Raw genomic sequence first — 18,227 nt, 5'->3', positions numbered from 1 at the left:
GTTCTTTAATAAATTTGAAAAAATTGTCTTTAATAAAAATAGTCTAAAAAAATGTGGTTTTAATGAAAAGCGAAAGAATTATTTTAATAAAATAATCTGGAAAAACTGTTTTTACTAAATTCAAGAAAATGATTTAATATAAAATAATTTAAAAAATCATTATTTAAATAAATTCATAAAATTATTTTTTAATAAAATAATTCAAGAAATTTGTTTTTAATATATTCAAAAATGGTTTTCAATTTAATAATACAATATTTGTTTTTGATTTTTTTTTTTTTTTGTAAATCTAGAAAATCTTTTTTTTCTTAATTAAAATCCTCAAACTTTGTAAAGTTAAATAAGTTTGTTTAATGAAAATTCTCAAAATAAGTGTTTTAATAAATGTTCTTTAGAAAATTGTTCATTAATCTTGTGTGATAAAATTATCAAAATAAGTGTTTTAATAAATGTTCTCCATAATTTTTTTAATAAAATAAGTTTGTTTAATGAAAACTCTCAAAATAAGCGTTTTAATAAATATTCTCTAGAAAGTTGTTTTTTTTTTTAAATAAGTTTGTTTAATTAAAATTATCAAAATAAGTGTTTTAATAAATGTTCTCCATAATTTTTTTTTATAAAATAAGTTTGTTTAATGAAAACTCTCAAAATAAGCGTTTTAATAAATATTCTCTAGAAAGTTGTTTTTTTTAAAAAAAAAAATAAGTTTGTTTAATTAAAATTCTCAAAATAAGTGTTTTAATAAATATTCTCTAGAAAATCGTTTTTTTAATAAGTTTATTTAATGAAAAATTTCAAAATAAGTGTTTAAATAAATGCTCTAAAAGTTTGTTTCCATCAAAGTTTTAAAAGCTTTAATAAGTGTCTTAATAAATTCTTAAAATAAGTGTTTCAGTCCTAAAAATTCACAAAATTCATTTTTAATAAATTCTCAAAGTTGTTCAATAAAAACTCTCAAAGCTAGTGTTTTAATCAAAGTCCCTAAAATTTGTTTTAAATTATAGTTCTCAAAATTTGTTTTAAGTTAAAGTGCACTAAGTTTCCGTTGGATAAAATTTTCCAAAAAGTTTCCTTAATAAGAGTTCCAAGATTTTGTTTTAATAAAGAATTCCAAAGTGGTTTTAATAAAGTTCCAAAATATGTTTTAATAAAAATTCTTAAAATTGTTTTAATAAAAATCTAAAGAAAATAAAATTTGTAAAAGTCTCTATTTTCGAATAAATTTGATTTAGAAATGTTTTTCGTACATAAAAGTTGCAAAATTTTGTTCTCTTAATAAATTGAAATTCGGTTCCCTAAACTCCCTTTTCCTTGTAAAAATCACTTTTCCAAAAATAAAATTGATGTTTCTTTATAATTTTGGAATCTTGTTTTTTTAATAAAGTGTAAACCAAAATCATTTGAAGATTAAATTGAAACTTTTCTCTTAAATAAATTCGAATTCAATCAAAATTATTTTAATAAAATCAAGAAAAGTCTTATTTTGGAATTAATTTTATATGTGAATAAAAATCAAATCTTTTGTAAATAAATTGAAAATCTGTGAATAAATAAGTTTGAAATTGTTCCCAATGTAAATAAAATTCTTTTGAACTTCCTTTGAAATGTTGTAATTTTAACAAATAATTGAATTCTATTCGTGCATTTCACATGCATTAATTGTGTACATTTTTATGTACTCTTTTTCTCATCTCATGACTTATAATGTCTTTTGTTACTCTTTTATTGGTATCCTCAATTACTTAATCAATTGTCATGATTTCATTAATTCGCTTAGTAGAGACCATAGGTATACAAGCTTAGAAAAGTGTTACGGCTTAATCACTGTACCTTTCCGATAAGTAACATGACCTCCGGACTTAGACTCGGGTTTTCAAAGACACGTTTTTCCAAAATAAGAGTCATTTTTTAGGGTTTTATTTCTTATTTTATTTTCCCTTTTTAAAAAATAAAAATAAGTAGTAACTCCAACTTTTTTTTTCAAAAATTAGTTTTTCACAATAAAAAAAACGAGTCTCATCATTCAAGTAAGGACACACATGGAAAATACGAGTCCACACTTAGGTGTAAGAGAATGGTTGTAGTAGTACTATAAGGCTTAAAAAATGTGTGTAAATGGATGAGTAGGGTGTCTTGGAAAATGGTGTTGGAGAATAAAAAATAAAATAAAAATAAAAAATGAAAATGAATAAAAAAGAATGCATTAGTTTTGCCTCTGAGACTATAGAGTGGAAATAAAAATAATAAATTAATAATTGTAGACCCTCCATTTTGTACTCGTAGCACATGTTATTTCATACTTGTTTTCTCTCATCTTATACCCTTTGTAGTACACGTTTAAGATTCTTTTTTGCTTAACCGTTCATCTTGTCCCATGATGGTCCACTGTTACTCAACTTGTCTTTATTTTTTGGATCACTTTTTCAGGGATTTTTATGCACCCTTAGTGTGACTTTAGTAGCACCCAGCCTCGATTTAAGAGTTATATTTTTAGTGAGTCTTTTTCCTTGGTTTTTTTAAGTTTTTTAGGAGCTTTAAAATGTTTTTTTTTTTTTTTTTTTTTAAGGAAGAAGATGAGGACACTATTGGGATTGAACTGAAAAGCAAGACATGATGTAATAAAGTCAGACTTAATTGTCCCTTTGTTATCCTTTTGGAGTATTGACATTGATTTGAACATTCAGCCTACAAAATAAGTTCCTTATAAGTCAATAAGTTGTCAACATTCAGTTCATGAATTTGGGCAATTTAGTAAAGATTGTAGTGCATCACCTTCTAATTGGAGAGATGGCTTATCTTGGCGGTCGGGATGGGTTTCCTATAATGATTGCACTAGTATATGTGATGCACATTAGACAGGATCTACGATGGATCATGATGCAAGGCTATCAATTTTCATGATTCACTAAGTTACTATACTACATTGACTCTCAACCTGGAAATGATATTGAGTTTATGCCAAAATCAACATGAGGCTTTGACTTATGAGTGAGACCCTAAAGTGGTCATATATCTCTATGGATTGGGTCACTGTTGATAAAGACTGATGGCAATAGGTATTCTAAATAGAGTCACTATAATATCTCATGGGATTGAGATAGTGTGTCTCCTTAAGTGATCTAAAGGATATATGATCATGAAATATGTGGCCATAATAATTCATTTAGTGGAACTTGACATATGCTCCTTAGAGTTAGAGTATGTCAATTGATCATAAGTGGGATCTTTAAGTCAAAGATTGGAGATGTAATCTTGATAGGTGATAAAACTACCTTGTTAGATTACGAACACCAATTCATGAGGAGTCTACATGTAACGGATAGTAGGTTATGGACCTGAACTTCATCTTGTTGTTATTTACATAGAATACTAGAGTGTAGTTGATTTTCTTTAGTGGAATGTTGAATCAACTTTAAAATTGAATTCTAAGGGAGCTAGTACTCCTATGGTTCCCAATGGTTCTTGCTCTAAGCTCATATACCATGATGACACATTTTATGAGGGTTGTATTGGCTCTAGGTTCATTCTTATGCATAGGGGTATTTTGGTAATTACACATGGTTACCCAAAGGATAATGAACAAAGTCTCTGAATTGGGCTAATTGATTAATTAGATGACCTTATATGGTTAATTAACCAATTATAAACCATATTGGGCTAGATTAAGTAACTCAAGCCTTAATGGACTCAAGTAACTTAAGCGCAATGGGCAACCCTATAAATACTACTTTATGAGTTAGAGTTTTCAATATAACATTTTGGTGAAAGTTGTTTTCTACCTTCAAAGAAAGAGAAAGAGAGAGTCATAACTTGTTCCCTTCCAAAGCCCACACTTTGGAGTGCCAAGATCGTGGTTTGAATCATCGGATGGAAGATCTTAAGTGTATGAGACCTTTAAGCATGCTCTACATTGCAAGGAATTGATCTAGGAACATCCAGATCCAGGTATGAGCACTTTTTCTCTATATATTTATCCTAATTTGGTTTTTATAGCCATATGTTTCTGCTGCGATAGATTTAGAAAAGCCTAAGATAGTTTATATGCACCCTATGAGATCCAAGACATGGGAATTGAGTAATCCAAGGTTCCCAATAGACATGCTTTTGAACTTATTTGACTTTTGATTTGCATTATAGATATCCAGTGCATGCTAATCAAGCCTTTCTTCATATAATGTCTTTCTTTTTAACATTTTATTAGGATTTATTTTGAGATCGCATGTTTGCTACAAGTTTTAGATCATGTACTCGATTAACTTCTATTATCTCACTTTGATCCATCTTTAATCATCTAAACTTTTTTACCTTGATTGTATATACCTTAAGTACATTATTTGGCCTTTGGCTTAGTTTTATATTTCTTATTTTATGTGTGCTAACCTTCTTTTCTATGTAAGCATGTTGCCTCATTTTGGGCATGCTTGAGGTACACATTTTTCTTATCTTGATTTATTTGTATAAGCATGACTTGATTTGAGTATTCTTTGTCTTTTGTTCTTATTTTTTATTGTCATTGCTTTCTTATTCTTTTCATATTTTATCACGTGGTATTCATTGATTTATTAATCAATTGCTTTAACTCCCTCCACTTGATTAGTAGAGACCTCTTTAAGGCATAAAAGGGTGCTACCCTATAATACATTCACAATAAGTAACCTAACCCCTGAACCTACACTTGGTCTTCGTAGACATGTTATTTTCTTCAAAAATGAGTTACTTTTATACTTTTCTTTCTTACTTTATTTTCCTTTTTAAAAATAAACAAAAATAAGTGGCAACTTCAACTTTTTCACAAATCAATTTTTCACAATAAAAAACGAATCTCGTTGTTGAGTGGGAACGCATGTAAACAATGCAAGTCCACAATATAATAAGCAAAATAAAGAAAGGTTGTAGTGTTATTTGAATGCTTGATAAGATGTTCTAATAAAATAATAAAAACAATAATATTGATTTTATGGTTTAACTAAATCAAATTAGTATATTCTTAAAAACAAATTTAGGCTAGAGTTTTAAATTAATGTTGGTAAATATGAATATTAATATTAACACAAAATATTATTAAGATTGTCAAATATATAATTTTAGATAAATAGTCAACAGTAATAATTGTTGTTTTTTTTTTTTCTTTCAAGATTTAAAGTGCTTCTTCGATGCAAGGGAAATTAATACAGATTTTATAAAAGAAAATATTTCATTTTTATATGTTAGTTTGAATTATGTAAAATGTTATTTTTGCTTCTCTACATGGATCAAATAGAGAAAAATATGTTAGAACTTTTTTTTTTAGAATAAAAAAATATTAAGATGTTATGTTTTTTGTAAATTAGAATAAATGAAACAAAAGTGTTTAACTTTGATTTGATTAGCCCTAGTCAATAGGATTATCATTATTGACCTATACATTTATTGGTAAGAAATGTAATTGTTGTGAACACTAACCTCAAAGGGTTTGATTAGAGGTTACTAGTACTAGTAGTGTTTGGTTTTATCCACCTTAAAATGAACAAATTTAAGTCTAATCATCCATTTGTAAAACTCCACCTAATCGAGCAATAAAGTCTTACCTAATTAGGAACCATTTGTTATTTGATTGCCAGAGCAAAAATATTTTGAAACCATTTGATTTAATTTGATATGAAATTATTATGGATAAATATGAAAAATTTTAGTTGAAAAGTCTTGAATGTTTTACCATGTTGGATTTTATGATTTTTTTTTTCTTATGAAAATCATTGTTAATTGTATCTCCTATTTGCAATGTTCTAAAAATCGGATCAGTCATTAAATTGGAAAAGGTATCAATTCACAGTTTAACAATCAGACCAGTGGTCGAACATGTGACATCATAAATATATAATTTATATTTTATTAAAATTTAAAATATTTTTTACAAATTAAAAATATATATAATTAAAAAATAATAATATTTATTTTTTCATCTTTTATATAAATGTAATAATATTTTAAATTTTATTAAATAAATATGTTTAATATTTAAATATGAAAATATATTGAAAATGGAAGTATGTATATATATTATTTGTTGAAATAACATATATAATTTATTTTCTGTTTTATCAATCTTAACACAATGGAAGTATAATAGAGTGGTGTGGCCATTTTATCTTGAGTTGGTGGTCTGTGGTTCAAGCTCTCCGATTTGCAGTCTAGTGATCCCACATCAGAAACACAAAAATATTATAAGGGCTTTAGAAGCCTCATTCACCTATTATCAAGCAACTAGCTATTGGGTTGTGTGGTTTTAGGCCTGCAATGCATAGTCATGCCCAAAATTGGGCTACCTTTTGCAAAAAAAAATAAAAGAATAGAGGAATGGGCATTGAATCGCTTAGTTCCTAAGGAATTGTCCAATTCACCTAGTCTATTGGTTCAACCATCAGCTAAGACAATTCATAACCAGTTCGATAGTTAAACGGTTCAAAAGGGTGAACCAAATCGAAAAGGCCACCAATCAACAGTTGAACCGGTTGGACCAGCCAGTCCGATCCGATTTTCAAAATAGTGTCTATTTATATTCATAATTGAAAATTTTTTATCCATAAAATTGTATCAATACTCTTTATTTAACTTTGAGCTCATTCTCTTTCGTTAACAATTTTTTAAGTACTCTAAGTTTGGGCAAGGAACGATGGTTGGATTGGGAATTTGTCTTTTTTACAATTTTTGGTTTAAACTTTTGTTTTGAACATTGTTTAAATGTTAAAAATTAATTACTATTTGAATTTTTTAAGTTTAAAGTTGTTTGGACAATAACATAGTGGCTGATGTGTTAGTTTTTTTTTTAAGTTAAGTTTTGAGGAGGACTATAGAATGTTTTACTACTTTGAAGAGAAATTTGGTAATTAATAATCTTCAAGTTGCAAAATGATTGTTTAAGTCACCTACACCTTGAATCTTCAAGCTTGAGTTGTGAAATGACTATGACACCCTTAGAGTAAGTCTTAGGGTATGACTTTAGAAAAGATGAGTAACAATCTACATGCATAAAATAAACAAACTCATGTGTAATAGAGTGATAATTAGCATGAAACGATAAGTATAGTTGGAAACAAGTTCATATACAATGAGATGATAGCTATCACAAAAAATAAACGGAGTAAAACAAAATATAGAAGATAAGTATAAAGAAATTATACACAAGACCGAGGCTTGGCTTCTCCAAGTTTTTATAAAAAAATTTGATACACAAGTCTCAAGTATCAATTTGAAAATGATGCTAACAACCATCAAGCTTCAAATATATACTATTTGTAAGCCTAGAGATATATCAATTTTTTTAAGATAGAACCCTTAAAAGTAAGACATGAAATAACAAATTTGGAATTTATTTTTTTATTTAATATTATTACAGTTTCATTTTTATCTATCCTTATTTCATGCATTATATTTTTTTAGTGTTCTAACTTTATATCTCTCACGTTGTACATAACTTGGGCATTAGGAGTTTTATAGAAAATCTAAGTCATGAGTTCCTTGAAAAAAAATTATTTGTTTACAGTTAGTTTGTGAATTTAGGCAATCCATTTGAAGTTGTAGTACACTACCTCTTAATTGAATAGATGATTGGTCTTAGCCATTAGGATGGGGTTCATATGTTGCATGTGTAAGGAAACCTCGAATTACTCCATTCCCATGCCCTAGATCATTAAGGTGCATGAAATCATATTTTAGACTCTCTAGATCTATCACACAATGAAAACATAGTATTTAAAGTAATATTCACACCAAAAATCTAGAAATTACTCACATAATTACGATCTGGATGTTCTTGGATCAATTTTTATTGTTATAGAATACCTAAAATCTATAGATGATCTCGTAAACTCAAGGATCATCCACCCAATGACTCCTTCTTAAGTCTAGGCACAAAGATAGTAGATATCTCTAGGTTGGAGGCTAGGGTTTTCTTTCTTTGAATTGAAGGGAGAGATAGTAGAGTGAAACCCTGACCTCTAAAAGGAATATTTATAGGCTTCATATTAGGCTTAAGTAACTTGAGCTAACCATGGACTTGGATCACTTAATCTAGCCTAGAAAGGTTGCTAATTGATTAATTAACCCAATAGAGTTTCAATTAATTAATTACCACAATCCAAAGATACTACTCACTTACCCCTATGTAACCTTGTGTGGTTACCAAAACACCCTTATACACATAAAGGAACTAAAAACTCATCCAACCCTCACAAACTGTGTCATCAAGGAGTATGAACTCAAGTAATGAACACTGGGGCCCATAGAATAGTACTAGCTTCTTCATAATCCAATTATGAAGTTCACCTAGCATCCTACTACAGAGAATTAATTGTACTCCAGTACCTTATGTACATTACAATGAGATACCAAGTGTTTAAGTTCATGACCTGTTAGCCACTATATATAGTCTCCCCATGAACAAGTCATTCATAGTCTAATAAGGTGAAATTTATCATCCTTTGAAGACTACCTCTACCATCCTTAAGTTATAGATCCTCCTATTATGTGATCAAATGACATACTCTAACTCACTAAGAGGAATTATTGTGATCCCATAGATTTCTTGATCACACATCTTTAGGATCACTTAAGGGGATACATTATCTCAAAGTCCATGAGATATTATTGTGCTTCTATTGAGAATTCCTATTACTATCAACTTCTATCAATAGTGTGTTGGGATTAAGCTCCTAAATGCAAGATATGATATAACAAAGTTAGATTTAACCATCCCTTTGCTATCTTTTTGATGTATTGACATTGATTTGAGCAATAAACCCATGTCTCTTACATTGTACATAACTTGGGTGCATTAGAAGTTGCATAAAAGATATAAGTGTAGACCCTCCATTTTGTCTCCTTAGCACATGCTTTATTAAGTGCTCTTTTAGTACTCCGTAATGGTGGTTCATTGCAACTCATATAGCTTATATTTTTTTTAGCCACCTTGGAGACTCTGATTGAAGGATTCATTTAACCCTTCCTTGTGACCATTGGCAGCCCCGAGTTAGATTTAGGATTTTATTTTTTAATTATTTTTTAATATAACTCATTTTAAGTATACTTTTAGGATACTTAGACACATAGCAGGACTCTTAAGGACTTTTCTGATCACTTTGGGCCACTTAGACATTTTTTTGAATCACCCTAGGTTACTTAGACACTTTTTGAATCATTTGGCCCATTTAGGATCACCTAGGTTCATTTAAGCACATTCAACCCATTTAAGCACATCCAACCCATTTAGGATCACCCTAGCCTATTTAGACACATTCCATCCATTCAAAATCACCCTAACCTATTTAGACACATCCAACCCATTCAGGATCACCTTGACCCATGTAGACACATTTGGCCCATTTACGATCACCTAGGTCCATTTAGGCACATTTGGCCATTTGAGGTCACCCTAGCCCATTTAGACACACCCAGGCCCATTTATGTTACTTAGGCCTGTTTAGGCACATTTAGCCCATTTAGGCACATCCGACCCATTCAAGATCACCTTGACTTATTTAGACACACTTGACCTATTTAAACACGTCCAAGCCTACCTAGGTACATTTGGCCCATTTAGGATCACCTAAGCCCATTTAGGCACATCCAACCCATATAGGTTACCTTGGCCCATTTAGACACACTTAGGTCCATTTAGGTCACTTAGACACATTTAGCCAATTTAAGCACTTCCAACCCATTTAGGATTACCCTAATCTATTTAGACGCATCTGGCCCATTCAAGATCACTTTGACCTATTTAGACACATTTGGCCTATTTAGGATCATCTAGGCCCATTTAGGCTCACCTAAGTTCACTTGGGCCCACCTAGGCACATTTAGCCAATTTAGAATCATCCTAGCCTATTTAGACACATCCAAACCATTTAGAAACACTCAAGCCCATTTAGGTCACTTAGGCCCATTTAAGCACGTTTAGCCCATTTAGGCACATCTTGCCCATTTAGATCACCCTGACCCATTTAGACACATCTAGACCTGTTTAGGCACATTTAGCTCATTTAGGCACATCCAGTCCATTTAGGATGATCCTAACCTATTTAGACATATCCAGCCTATTTAGGATCACTTTGACCTATTTGGACACATTTGATCCATTTAGGTCACTTGTTGACTCACTTCTTTTTGCATGATTTGAGTGATGGCATGGCTGAAACTTCTTTAAATAGCTTGCATGACACCTTAAACTTCTTTGCATGGCTTGCATGACACATTATTATTATAAACTTCTTTGCATGGCTTGCATGACACCTTATTATTATTTCAACATTTTCTAATGTATTTTTTTTTTTTTAGTATTATTCATTTGTTCAATCTAATTTTATTTCTATGTTTTTGTAGGGAGGTTTACCAACAAGAGTTTTTTTAGAGAAGTTTACCAAAAAGAGAGTCAACAGAGGTGGAAAACGAGAATTACCAAAATGAAATGGGATTGTGAGCTGCATTATGAAAGTATGGAGAACACATTTTGGGAAGTTTATCAAAGAGAGAGTCAATGAAGATGGAAAACAAGAATCACCAAAATGAAAAAGAAAGACAAAGTAAGAGAAAAGAAAACTTACCAAGAGAAAAGAGGATTTAGGGCTGCATTATGAAAATATGGAGAACGCATTTAGATAAGTGAGAAATCCAACATGTGGGGAAGGTTTTGGAAAAGAAAATAAGGGATTTGGTTAATGTGGAATTTAGAGATTCGACCTGATTTTTTAGGAAAAAAAGAGATAGCATTTTAAGGAAAAGATATTCAAAGTGGTAGGAGATGGTGTTTAGCATATTAAGAAAGAGATATATTGTCAATAAAAAATGAAGAAAGTAGGGGGATTGTTGAGGAAGAATGACAACTACAATTTTATTTTTTTGGGTGTGGGGAAGATTTTGGGGAAGTTCAACATACATGTACAATAAGATCTCTTGAAGGAGCATGCATAGAAAAGGGGCATAAATATTTTTAGGAGACAACCAATTGCATCTTGAAATGAATAGAAGGTAAATATTGAATATGATATTGATTTTGGTTTCATGAATATGGATTTTTTTGTTTAGATAGATATGGATGTTTTAAATTTGAAAATGTTGATGTTAGTTTGGATGTTTTGATTTAGATAAATTTTGACATTTTAGTTTTGATAAATATTGAAGTCTTGGACATGTTTGTATGTTAGTTATATTTATTAAAAAAAAAAAATCTCAGAACGTTAGTTTTGATGAAATTGATGGTTAGTTATTTCTAAAAAAAAATCTTGGAATGTTCATTTGAATTTCTTTTGTTAATTTTATTTTTAAAAATTCATTTGATGATTAATTCAAGTATAATTTGCATGGATGATGTATAATTTGTATGTTAATTTTATTTTTAAAATTCATTAGATGATTAATTTGTATGTTAGTTTTTATTTTAAAAATTAATTGGATGATTAGTTCAAATATAATTTTTGTTAATTTTATTTTAAAAATTCATTGTATGATTAATTTATTAATTTCTGTTAATTTGTATAATTCATATGTTAGTTTTATAGTAAAAATGCATTGGATGTTTGTATAATTCGCATGTTAATTTTTTTTTTAAAAAAAAAAATCATTGGAGGATTCATTTGTATAATTTTTGTTAGTTTTATTTTAAAAATTCATTGGATGTTTAATTTGTATAATTTTCATGTTAATTTTATTTTAAAAATTCATTGGATGTTTAATTTGTATAATTTGCATGTTAGTTTTATTTTTAAAAATTCTGTGTATGATTAATTTGTATAATTTTTGTTAGTTTTATTATAAAAATTCATTGGATGATTAATTTGTATAATTCACATGTTAATTTTATTTTAAAAATTCATTTGATGATTAGTTCAGGTATAATTTGCATATTAGTTTTACTTTAAAAATTCATTGTATGATTAATTTGTATAATTTACATGTTAATTTTATTTTAAAAAAATCATTGGATGATAAATTTGTATAATTTGCATGTTAGTTTTATTGTAAAAATTCATTGGATGATTACTTTATATAATTTTCATGTTAATTTTATTTTAAAAATTCATTGGATGATTAATTTGTATAATTTTTGTTAGTTTTATTGTAAAAATTCATTGGATGATTAGTTTGGATATAATTTTTGTTAATTTTATTTTAAAAAATTGATTGGATGATTAATTTGTATAATCTACATGTTAATTTTATTTTAAAAATTCATTTGATGATTAATTTGTATAATATTTATTAATTTTATTTTAAAAATTCATTGGATGATTAGTTTGGATATATTTTTGTTAATTTTATTTTAAAAAGTTCATTGGATGATTAATTTGTATAATTCGTATGTTAATTTTATTTTAAAAAATCATTTGATGATTATTTCGGGTATAATTTGCACATTAGTTTTACTTTAAAAATTTATTGGATGATTAATTTGTATAATTTACATGTTAAATTTATTTTAAAAATTCATTGGATGATTAATTTGTGTAATTTTCATGTTAGTTTTATTGTAAAAATTCATTGGATGATTAATTTATGTAATTTTCATGTTAATTTTATTTTAAAAATTCATTGGATGATTAATTTGTATAATTTGTATGTTAGTTTTATTTTCAAAAATTTTGCGTATGATTAATTTGTATAATTTTTGTTAGTTTTATTGTAAAAATTCATTTGATGATTAGTTTGGGTATAATTTGCATATTAGTTTTACCTTAAAAATTCATTGGATGATTAATTTGTATAATTAGCATGTTAGTTTTATTTTAAAAATCAATTCATTGGATGATTAATTTGTATAACTCACATGTTAGTTTTATTTTAAAATTTCATTGAATGATTAATTTGTATAATTGACATGTTAATTTTATTTTAAAAATTCATTAGATGATTAATATGTATAATTCGCATGTTAGTTTTATTGTAAAAATTCATTGGATGATTAATTTGTATAATTTGCATGTTAATTTTATTTTAAAAATTCATTGGATGATTAATTTGTATAATTTGTATGTTAATTTTATTTTAAAAAATTCATGTATGATTAATTTGTATAATTTTTGTTAGTTTTATTTTAAAATTCATTGGATGATTAATTCAAGTATAATTTTTGTGAATTTTATTTTAAAAAATCATCGGATGATTGATTTGTATAATTTGCATGTTAGTTTTATTTTAAAAATTCAATGGATGATTAATTTGTATAATTCTCATGTTAATTTTATTAGATGATTTGTTTGAGCATAATTTTTGTTAATTTTATTGGATGATTGGTTTGTATAATTTTAATGTTAGTAGGTTTTAAAAATTTATTGAACGATTGTTAGGTTAAATTCCCATGTTGATTGTGTTTTAAAAATTCGTTAAATACTTTTTTGTTAAATCCTCATGTGAGTATGTTGTTTTTAAAATAATAATAATAATAATAATAATAATAATAATAATAATAATAATAATAATTGGATGCTATATTTGGTTGAATTTTCATGTCAATGGTTTTTTTTCCTTGAAAAAAAAATAAATAAAAAATTCTTTGAATGTTTATTAGATTAAACGTTTATGTTAATATATTTTTTAAAATTCATAATATATTAAATTTGGCTTAATTGTTAGTTCCTTTTTATCTTGATACTTATTTTGTATGTTCATCGAAGAATTCTCATATTTGATTTTTTTTTTTAGAAAATAGTTTTTTTATTGTTATTTTGAGTGGAATTGAAAATTACTTTTTTTTAATGTGTTTTTCCTATCACAAATTTGGCTTGTTAATCCCAAATGAAAAGGAGCGACAAAATAAAATGAAATCCAAGTTGATACTTTTCTTGTTTCCAAAACATTTTTAATTTAGAAATAAAAAATCTTCATTTTGTGCCGAATGTTTTGGATTTATCGAATCACATGGTTCATTTTTCTTTACTATAATCATTTTCAAAGGAATTTAAATCATTTAAAAACTTTATAAAAAAAAAATTCTCATTCTAGGTTTTTAGGGCAAAGATCTCATTTTCTTTTAAAAATATGCAACTCAGTTTTATCCAAGTTGCATTCATTTTTCTTGGTTTTCCAAAACTTTGTTTTCTTAACATAAGTTTGAACTTATACTCCCAAGCTAATGGGAGTACACATGTTAAATTTATTAATATAAATTGGGGACTTGATAGGACCCTAACATAAAAGAATCTTTTCAAAACTCACCTTTGCTGCCATTTTTGCTACTTATTGCAATCATAATCATTGTCTTTTAGGAATTATATACACGACTTATGTGATAATTGATGATTTCATATACTCTGGTTACTTCTGTTAAGTTATTTAGGTACCATGCTTTATAGGATTTAGAATCATATTATTTGCCTTTGTAATTTACTCTAACCTTCTTTATCTTATGGAAGCACTTTGTAAATTACTCATGCTATCCAGGTAAGCTCTCTACCTAACACATTTAAATTTTATGAATGTGTATGTTTGTATGAACTATATCCATGTTTGATGTTGTTCTTAACTCTCTTAGTTTGTTTGATTTCTTTTGATGAGATGCATGTTATATTTTTTTTTTTTTGTTTGATCTAACCCATTGTCTTATAATAACCCTTTAAGAAGCACCATAGGTACACTTGCTAACCTTATTTTATTGTATGTGATTAAGAACAATTGTTTGTTAGATCGATATGCTAGTAGGATTTAAGTAGACACATTTTTTTAGATACTTTCCTAATATGTAACCTAATCCCCAGACCTAGGCTCGGGTTTTTTAAAGGCACGTTTTTTCCAAAAGTTTAAGGAGTCATTTTTTATTAGGGTTTTAGTTTCTTATTTCATTTTCCCTTTTTAAAAAAATATAAAAATAACTAGTGACTTCAACTTTTTATAAAATACAATTTTTCACCTTTAAAAAGTGAGTCTCGGCGTCAATTGGGGATGCACGTGAAAAATATGGGTCCACAACAAGTCATAAGTTTCTTGTGAGCAAATAACCTGTCTATAGTCGGTTCATGGATTAGGGCGATCCAATAAAAATTGCAATGCACTACCTTCTAATTGAATGGATGGTTTGTCTTGGTTGTCAAGATGAGTTTCTCATGGTGAGTGCACTAGTGTATGTAATACACACTAGACAAGACCTATGATGAATCATAACATAAGACTATCAATTGTCATAATTCACCAATCTACTATACTTCATGGACTCTTAACCTTGAGGGGATATTGAGTCTGTGTCAAAATCAATATCAATATGAGGCTTTGACCTATGGGTGGATTCTAAAGTGGTCATATATACTTATGAATTATGTCACTATTAATGGAAGCTGATGGCAACCGGTATTTTTAATAGACATTATGATATGTCATGGATTGAGATAGTGTGTCCCATTGGGTGATCCAAAGGATATATGATCATGAAATTTGTAGTCACAGTGGTTCCTTTAGTGGAATTTGACATATACTTATTAGAGCTAGAGTATATTAATTGATCACATAATAAGCGGGATCTATAACTCAAGGATTTGAGAGGTAATCTTGATAGATGATAACACTACCTTATTAGATTATGTACACCAGTTCATGGGGAGTCTACATACAATGGATAGTAAGTCACGGACCAAGCTTCATCTCACTATTATTTACATAGGGTACTAGAGTGTAGTTGATTCTTTTTAGTAGAATGTTGAATCAACTTCAAAATTGGATTATGAGAGTGTCAATACTCCTATGGATCTCAGTGGTCCTTATTTTAAGATCATATACCATGATAGCATGGTTTTTTAGGGTTGGATTGGCTCTAAGTTCACTATTCTGCATAAGGGTATTTTGGTAATTACATAATATTGCACAGATGATAGTGAACAAGATATTTGAGTTAGACTAATTGATTAATTAGATAACCATGTGTGGTTAATTGATCAATTAAGACTTGTTTTGGGTTAAATTAAGTGACCTAAGCCTTGATGGACTTAAGTCACTTAAGTCCAGTAGGGGAACTCTATAAATAACCCCTTAGGGGTTAGGGTTTCCATCATTTTTTTAGTGAGAGCCATCTTCCACCTTCAGAGAAAGAGAGAAAGAAAGAGTCATAGTTTTCTTCATTCCAAAGCACATACTTTGGAGTGGGAAGATCGTGGTTCAAGTCATTGAGAGAAAGATTTTGGGTGTATTAGACCTTTAGGTTTGTTCTTCATCACTAGGAATTGATTTAGGAACACCCAAATCTAGGTATAAGCACATCTCTAGATCTTTATTCTAATATGGTTTTTATAGCCATAAGTTTTCGTTGTGATAGATTTAGAAAAGTTTAAGATAGTTTGCATGCACTCTATGAGATCCAAGGACAAGAAATGGAGAAATCCAAATATTCCCTACAATCATAACTTTGTCAAGCTACTATATTGCATAAACTCTTAACCTCAAGAGAACATTGAGTTAGTGTTGAGGTCTTCAATGGTTGTGACCTACATGTGAGTCCAATAAGGTTAATTAATTAGGACCCAATGAGTTAGATTAAGCAACTTAAGGCCAAGATGGATCAAGTCACTTAAGCTTATTGACAAGCCTGCATAAACCCCCTTAAGGGTTTAAAGCTTACAATTTTTATTATTCAATCTTTTAGAAAGAAAGAGCCCTAGCCTCTATCCTTATAGAGAATATTCTACCATCTTCAATGCCAAGGTTTGAAGAGAAAGTCATTGGGCGGAAATTTGTGAGGTTACAAGATCCATACCAACCTATTCACTAATTGGAATTGATCTAGGAGCATTTAGATCAAGGTTAAAGTTTTGTTGGGCACCTAAATCTAAGATTCATCATTTTTCAATGCTTTTGTTGCCTTAATATAGTATCCCTAGGATTATATTAACATGCATCCCACAATCCAAGGCTTGGAAGAGATTAATCTAGAGATTCTAACATTATAAAGATCTCTTTAAGTTTTCTTTCCATATTTATTTAAGAAGTGTTGGGAACTTGATTTTCTTTTATTTAAGATGTCTAAATTTGAATCTTAGGTCTTATTTTACTTTATTGAATCTACAAAAACTGAATTTGGATTATCCAATTCAATAATGTATAATGATTCAATCTTTGAAAATGAAATGATTCTTTTCATTACTTTTATAATGTTTTCAATGCTTTCATGTTCAATTAAGTTATTAGATAAAGTGAAGGTAACCTTGGGACTCAAATATGAGGCTAGAAGTGTCCCAAACATAGAGAATTAATCATGCCTAGATATAGTTTGTTTGGTTGCTCAAAAAATTTAGAAAGTTAAATCTTTTCTTATACCTAAGTAACTAATTTGCTAGATACATGTTGAATAAGTTATTAATGATTATTGGAAAAAAAATCTTCGAAAAATTTAAACCTACTTGAGCTAAGGCTGGTTCAAGCATATATAAAAGGAAAAACAAGACTAAGTGTGAGGGTATCAATGGAATCTCGAGCCTTAGCATACCTTATCATTGATAGAAGTTAATTTTATTCATTAATTTTGAATTATTCTTTTTTTTTTTACAAAAATCCTACAACATATCATTGATCATTTTAAAAATAACTCTTTGCTCCATAATCCATTCTTCTTATTTTTATTTCAAGTTTGGATACAATTATGATCCATTAAATAAAACTATTATGAGATTCAAAAGAATCATAGAGAGGAGAAAAGAAAGTCTAGAGTTTTTTTATTCTAACCACTTCAAATATACACTCAACAAAAATAGAGTTTAAAAATAGGTTTACAATCAAAGGAAAATAATAGTTTACCTTTACTCCTAAAAAGAAAGATAATAATTTTAATATAATAAATAAATAAATCTAACATGACTATTGGTGACACTCCTATGCCCTTGATCTATGTTGGTTCTATTAATTATCATATTCCCGATCTTACATTGAATCTTATCTCTATTAGCCAATTATATGACTCTAGTTACTCAATCTACTTTTCTTCTACTTCTAGTTTTGTACAAGATCCACAATCCTAGAAGTCAATTGGGACAGGCTGTAGGCAAGGGAATTATATTCTGTACAAGCTAAAAGTATTAGTTGTTGCAGTTACCAATACTGATTTGTCTTCTTTTTATTTGAGTCCTTCATTTAGTTTTTATTTATGGCATTTTTATTTGTAACATGTTTCAACTTCTCCTTTAAAGAATTTAGTTTCCATAACAGCGTTAAAAAATTTGCAAATTTATGATATTTTTTATTATAGTTGTTGTAAACAAGTAAATTTTTCTATTTTACCT

The sequence above is a fragment of the Vitis riparia genome, chromosome 11 (genome assembly GCF_004353265.1).
Source record: "Vitis riparia cultivar Riparia Gloire de Montpellier isolate 1030 chromosome 11, EGFV_Vit.rip_1.0, whole genome shotgun sequence".
NCBI lineage: Eukaryota > Viridiplantae > Streptophyta > Magnoliopsida > Vitales > Vitaceae > Vitis > Vitis riparia.
The sequence above is the reverse complement of the archived record's forward strand: the minus strand, read 5'-3'. Positions refer to the sequence as shown.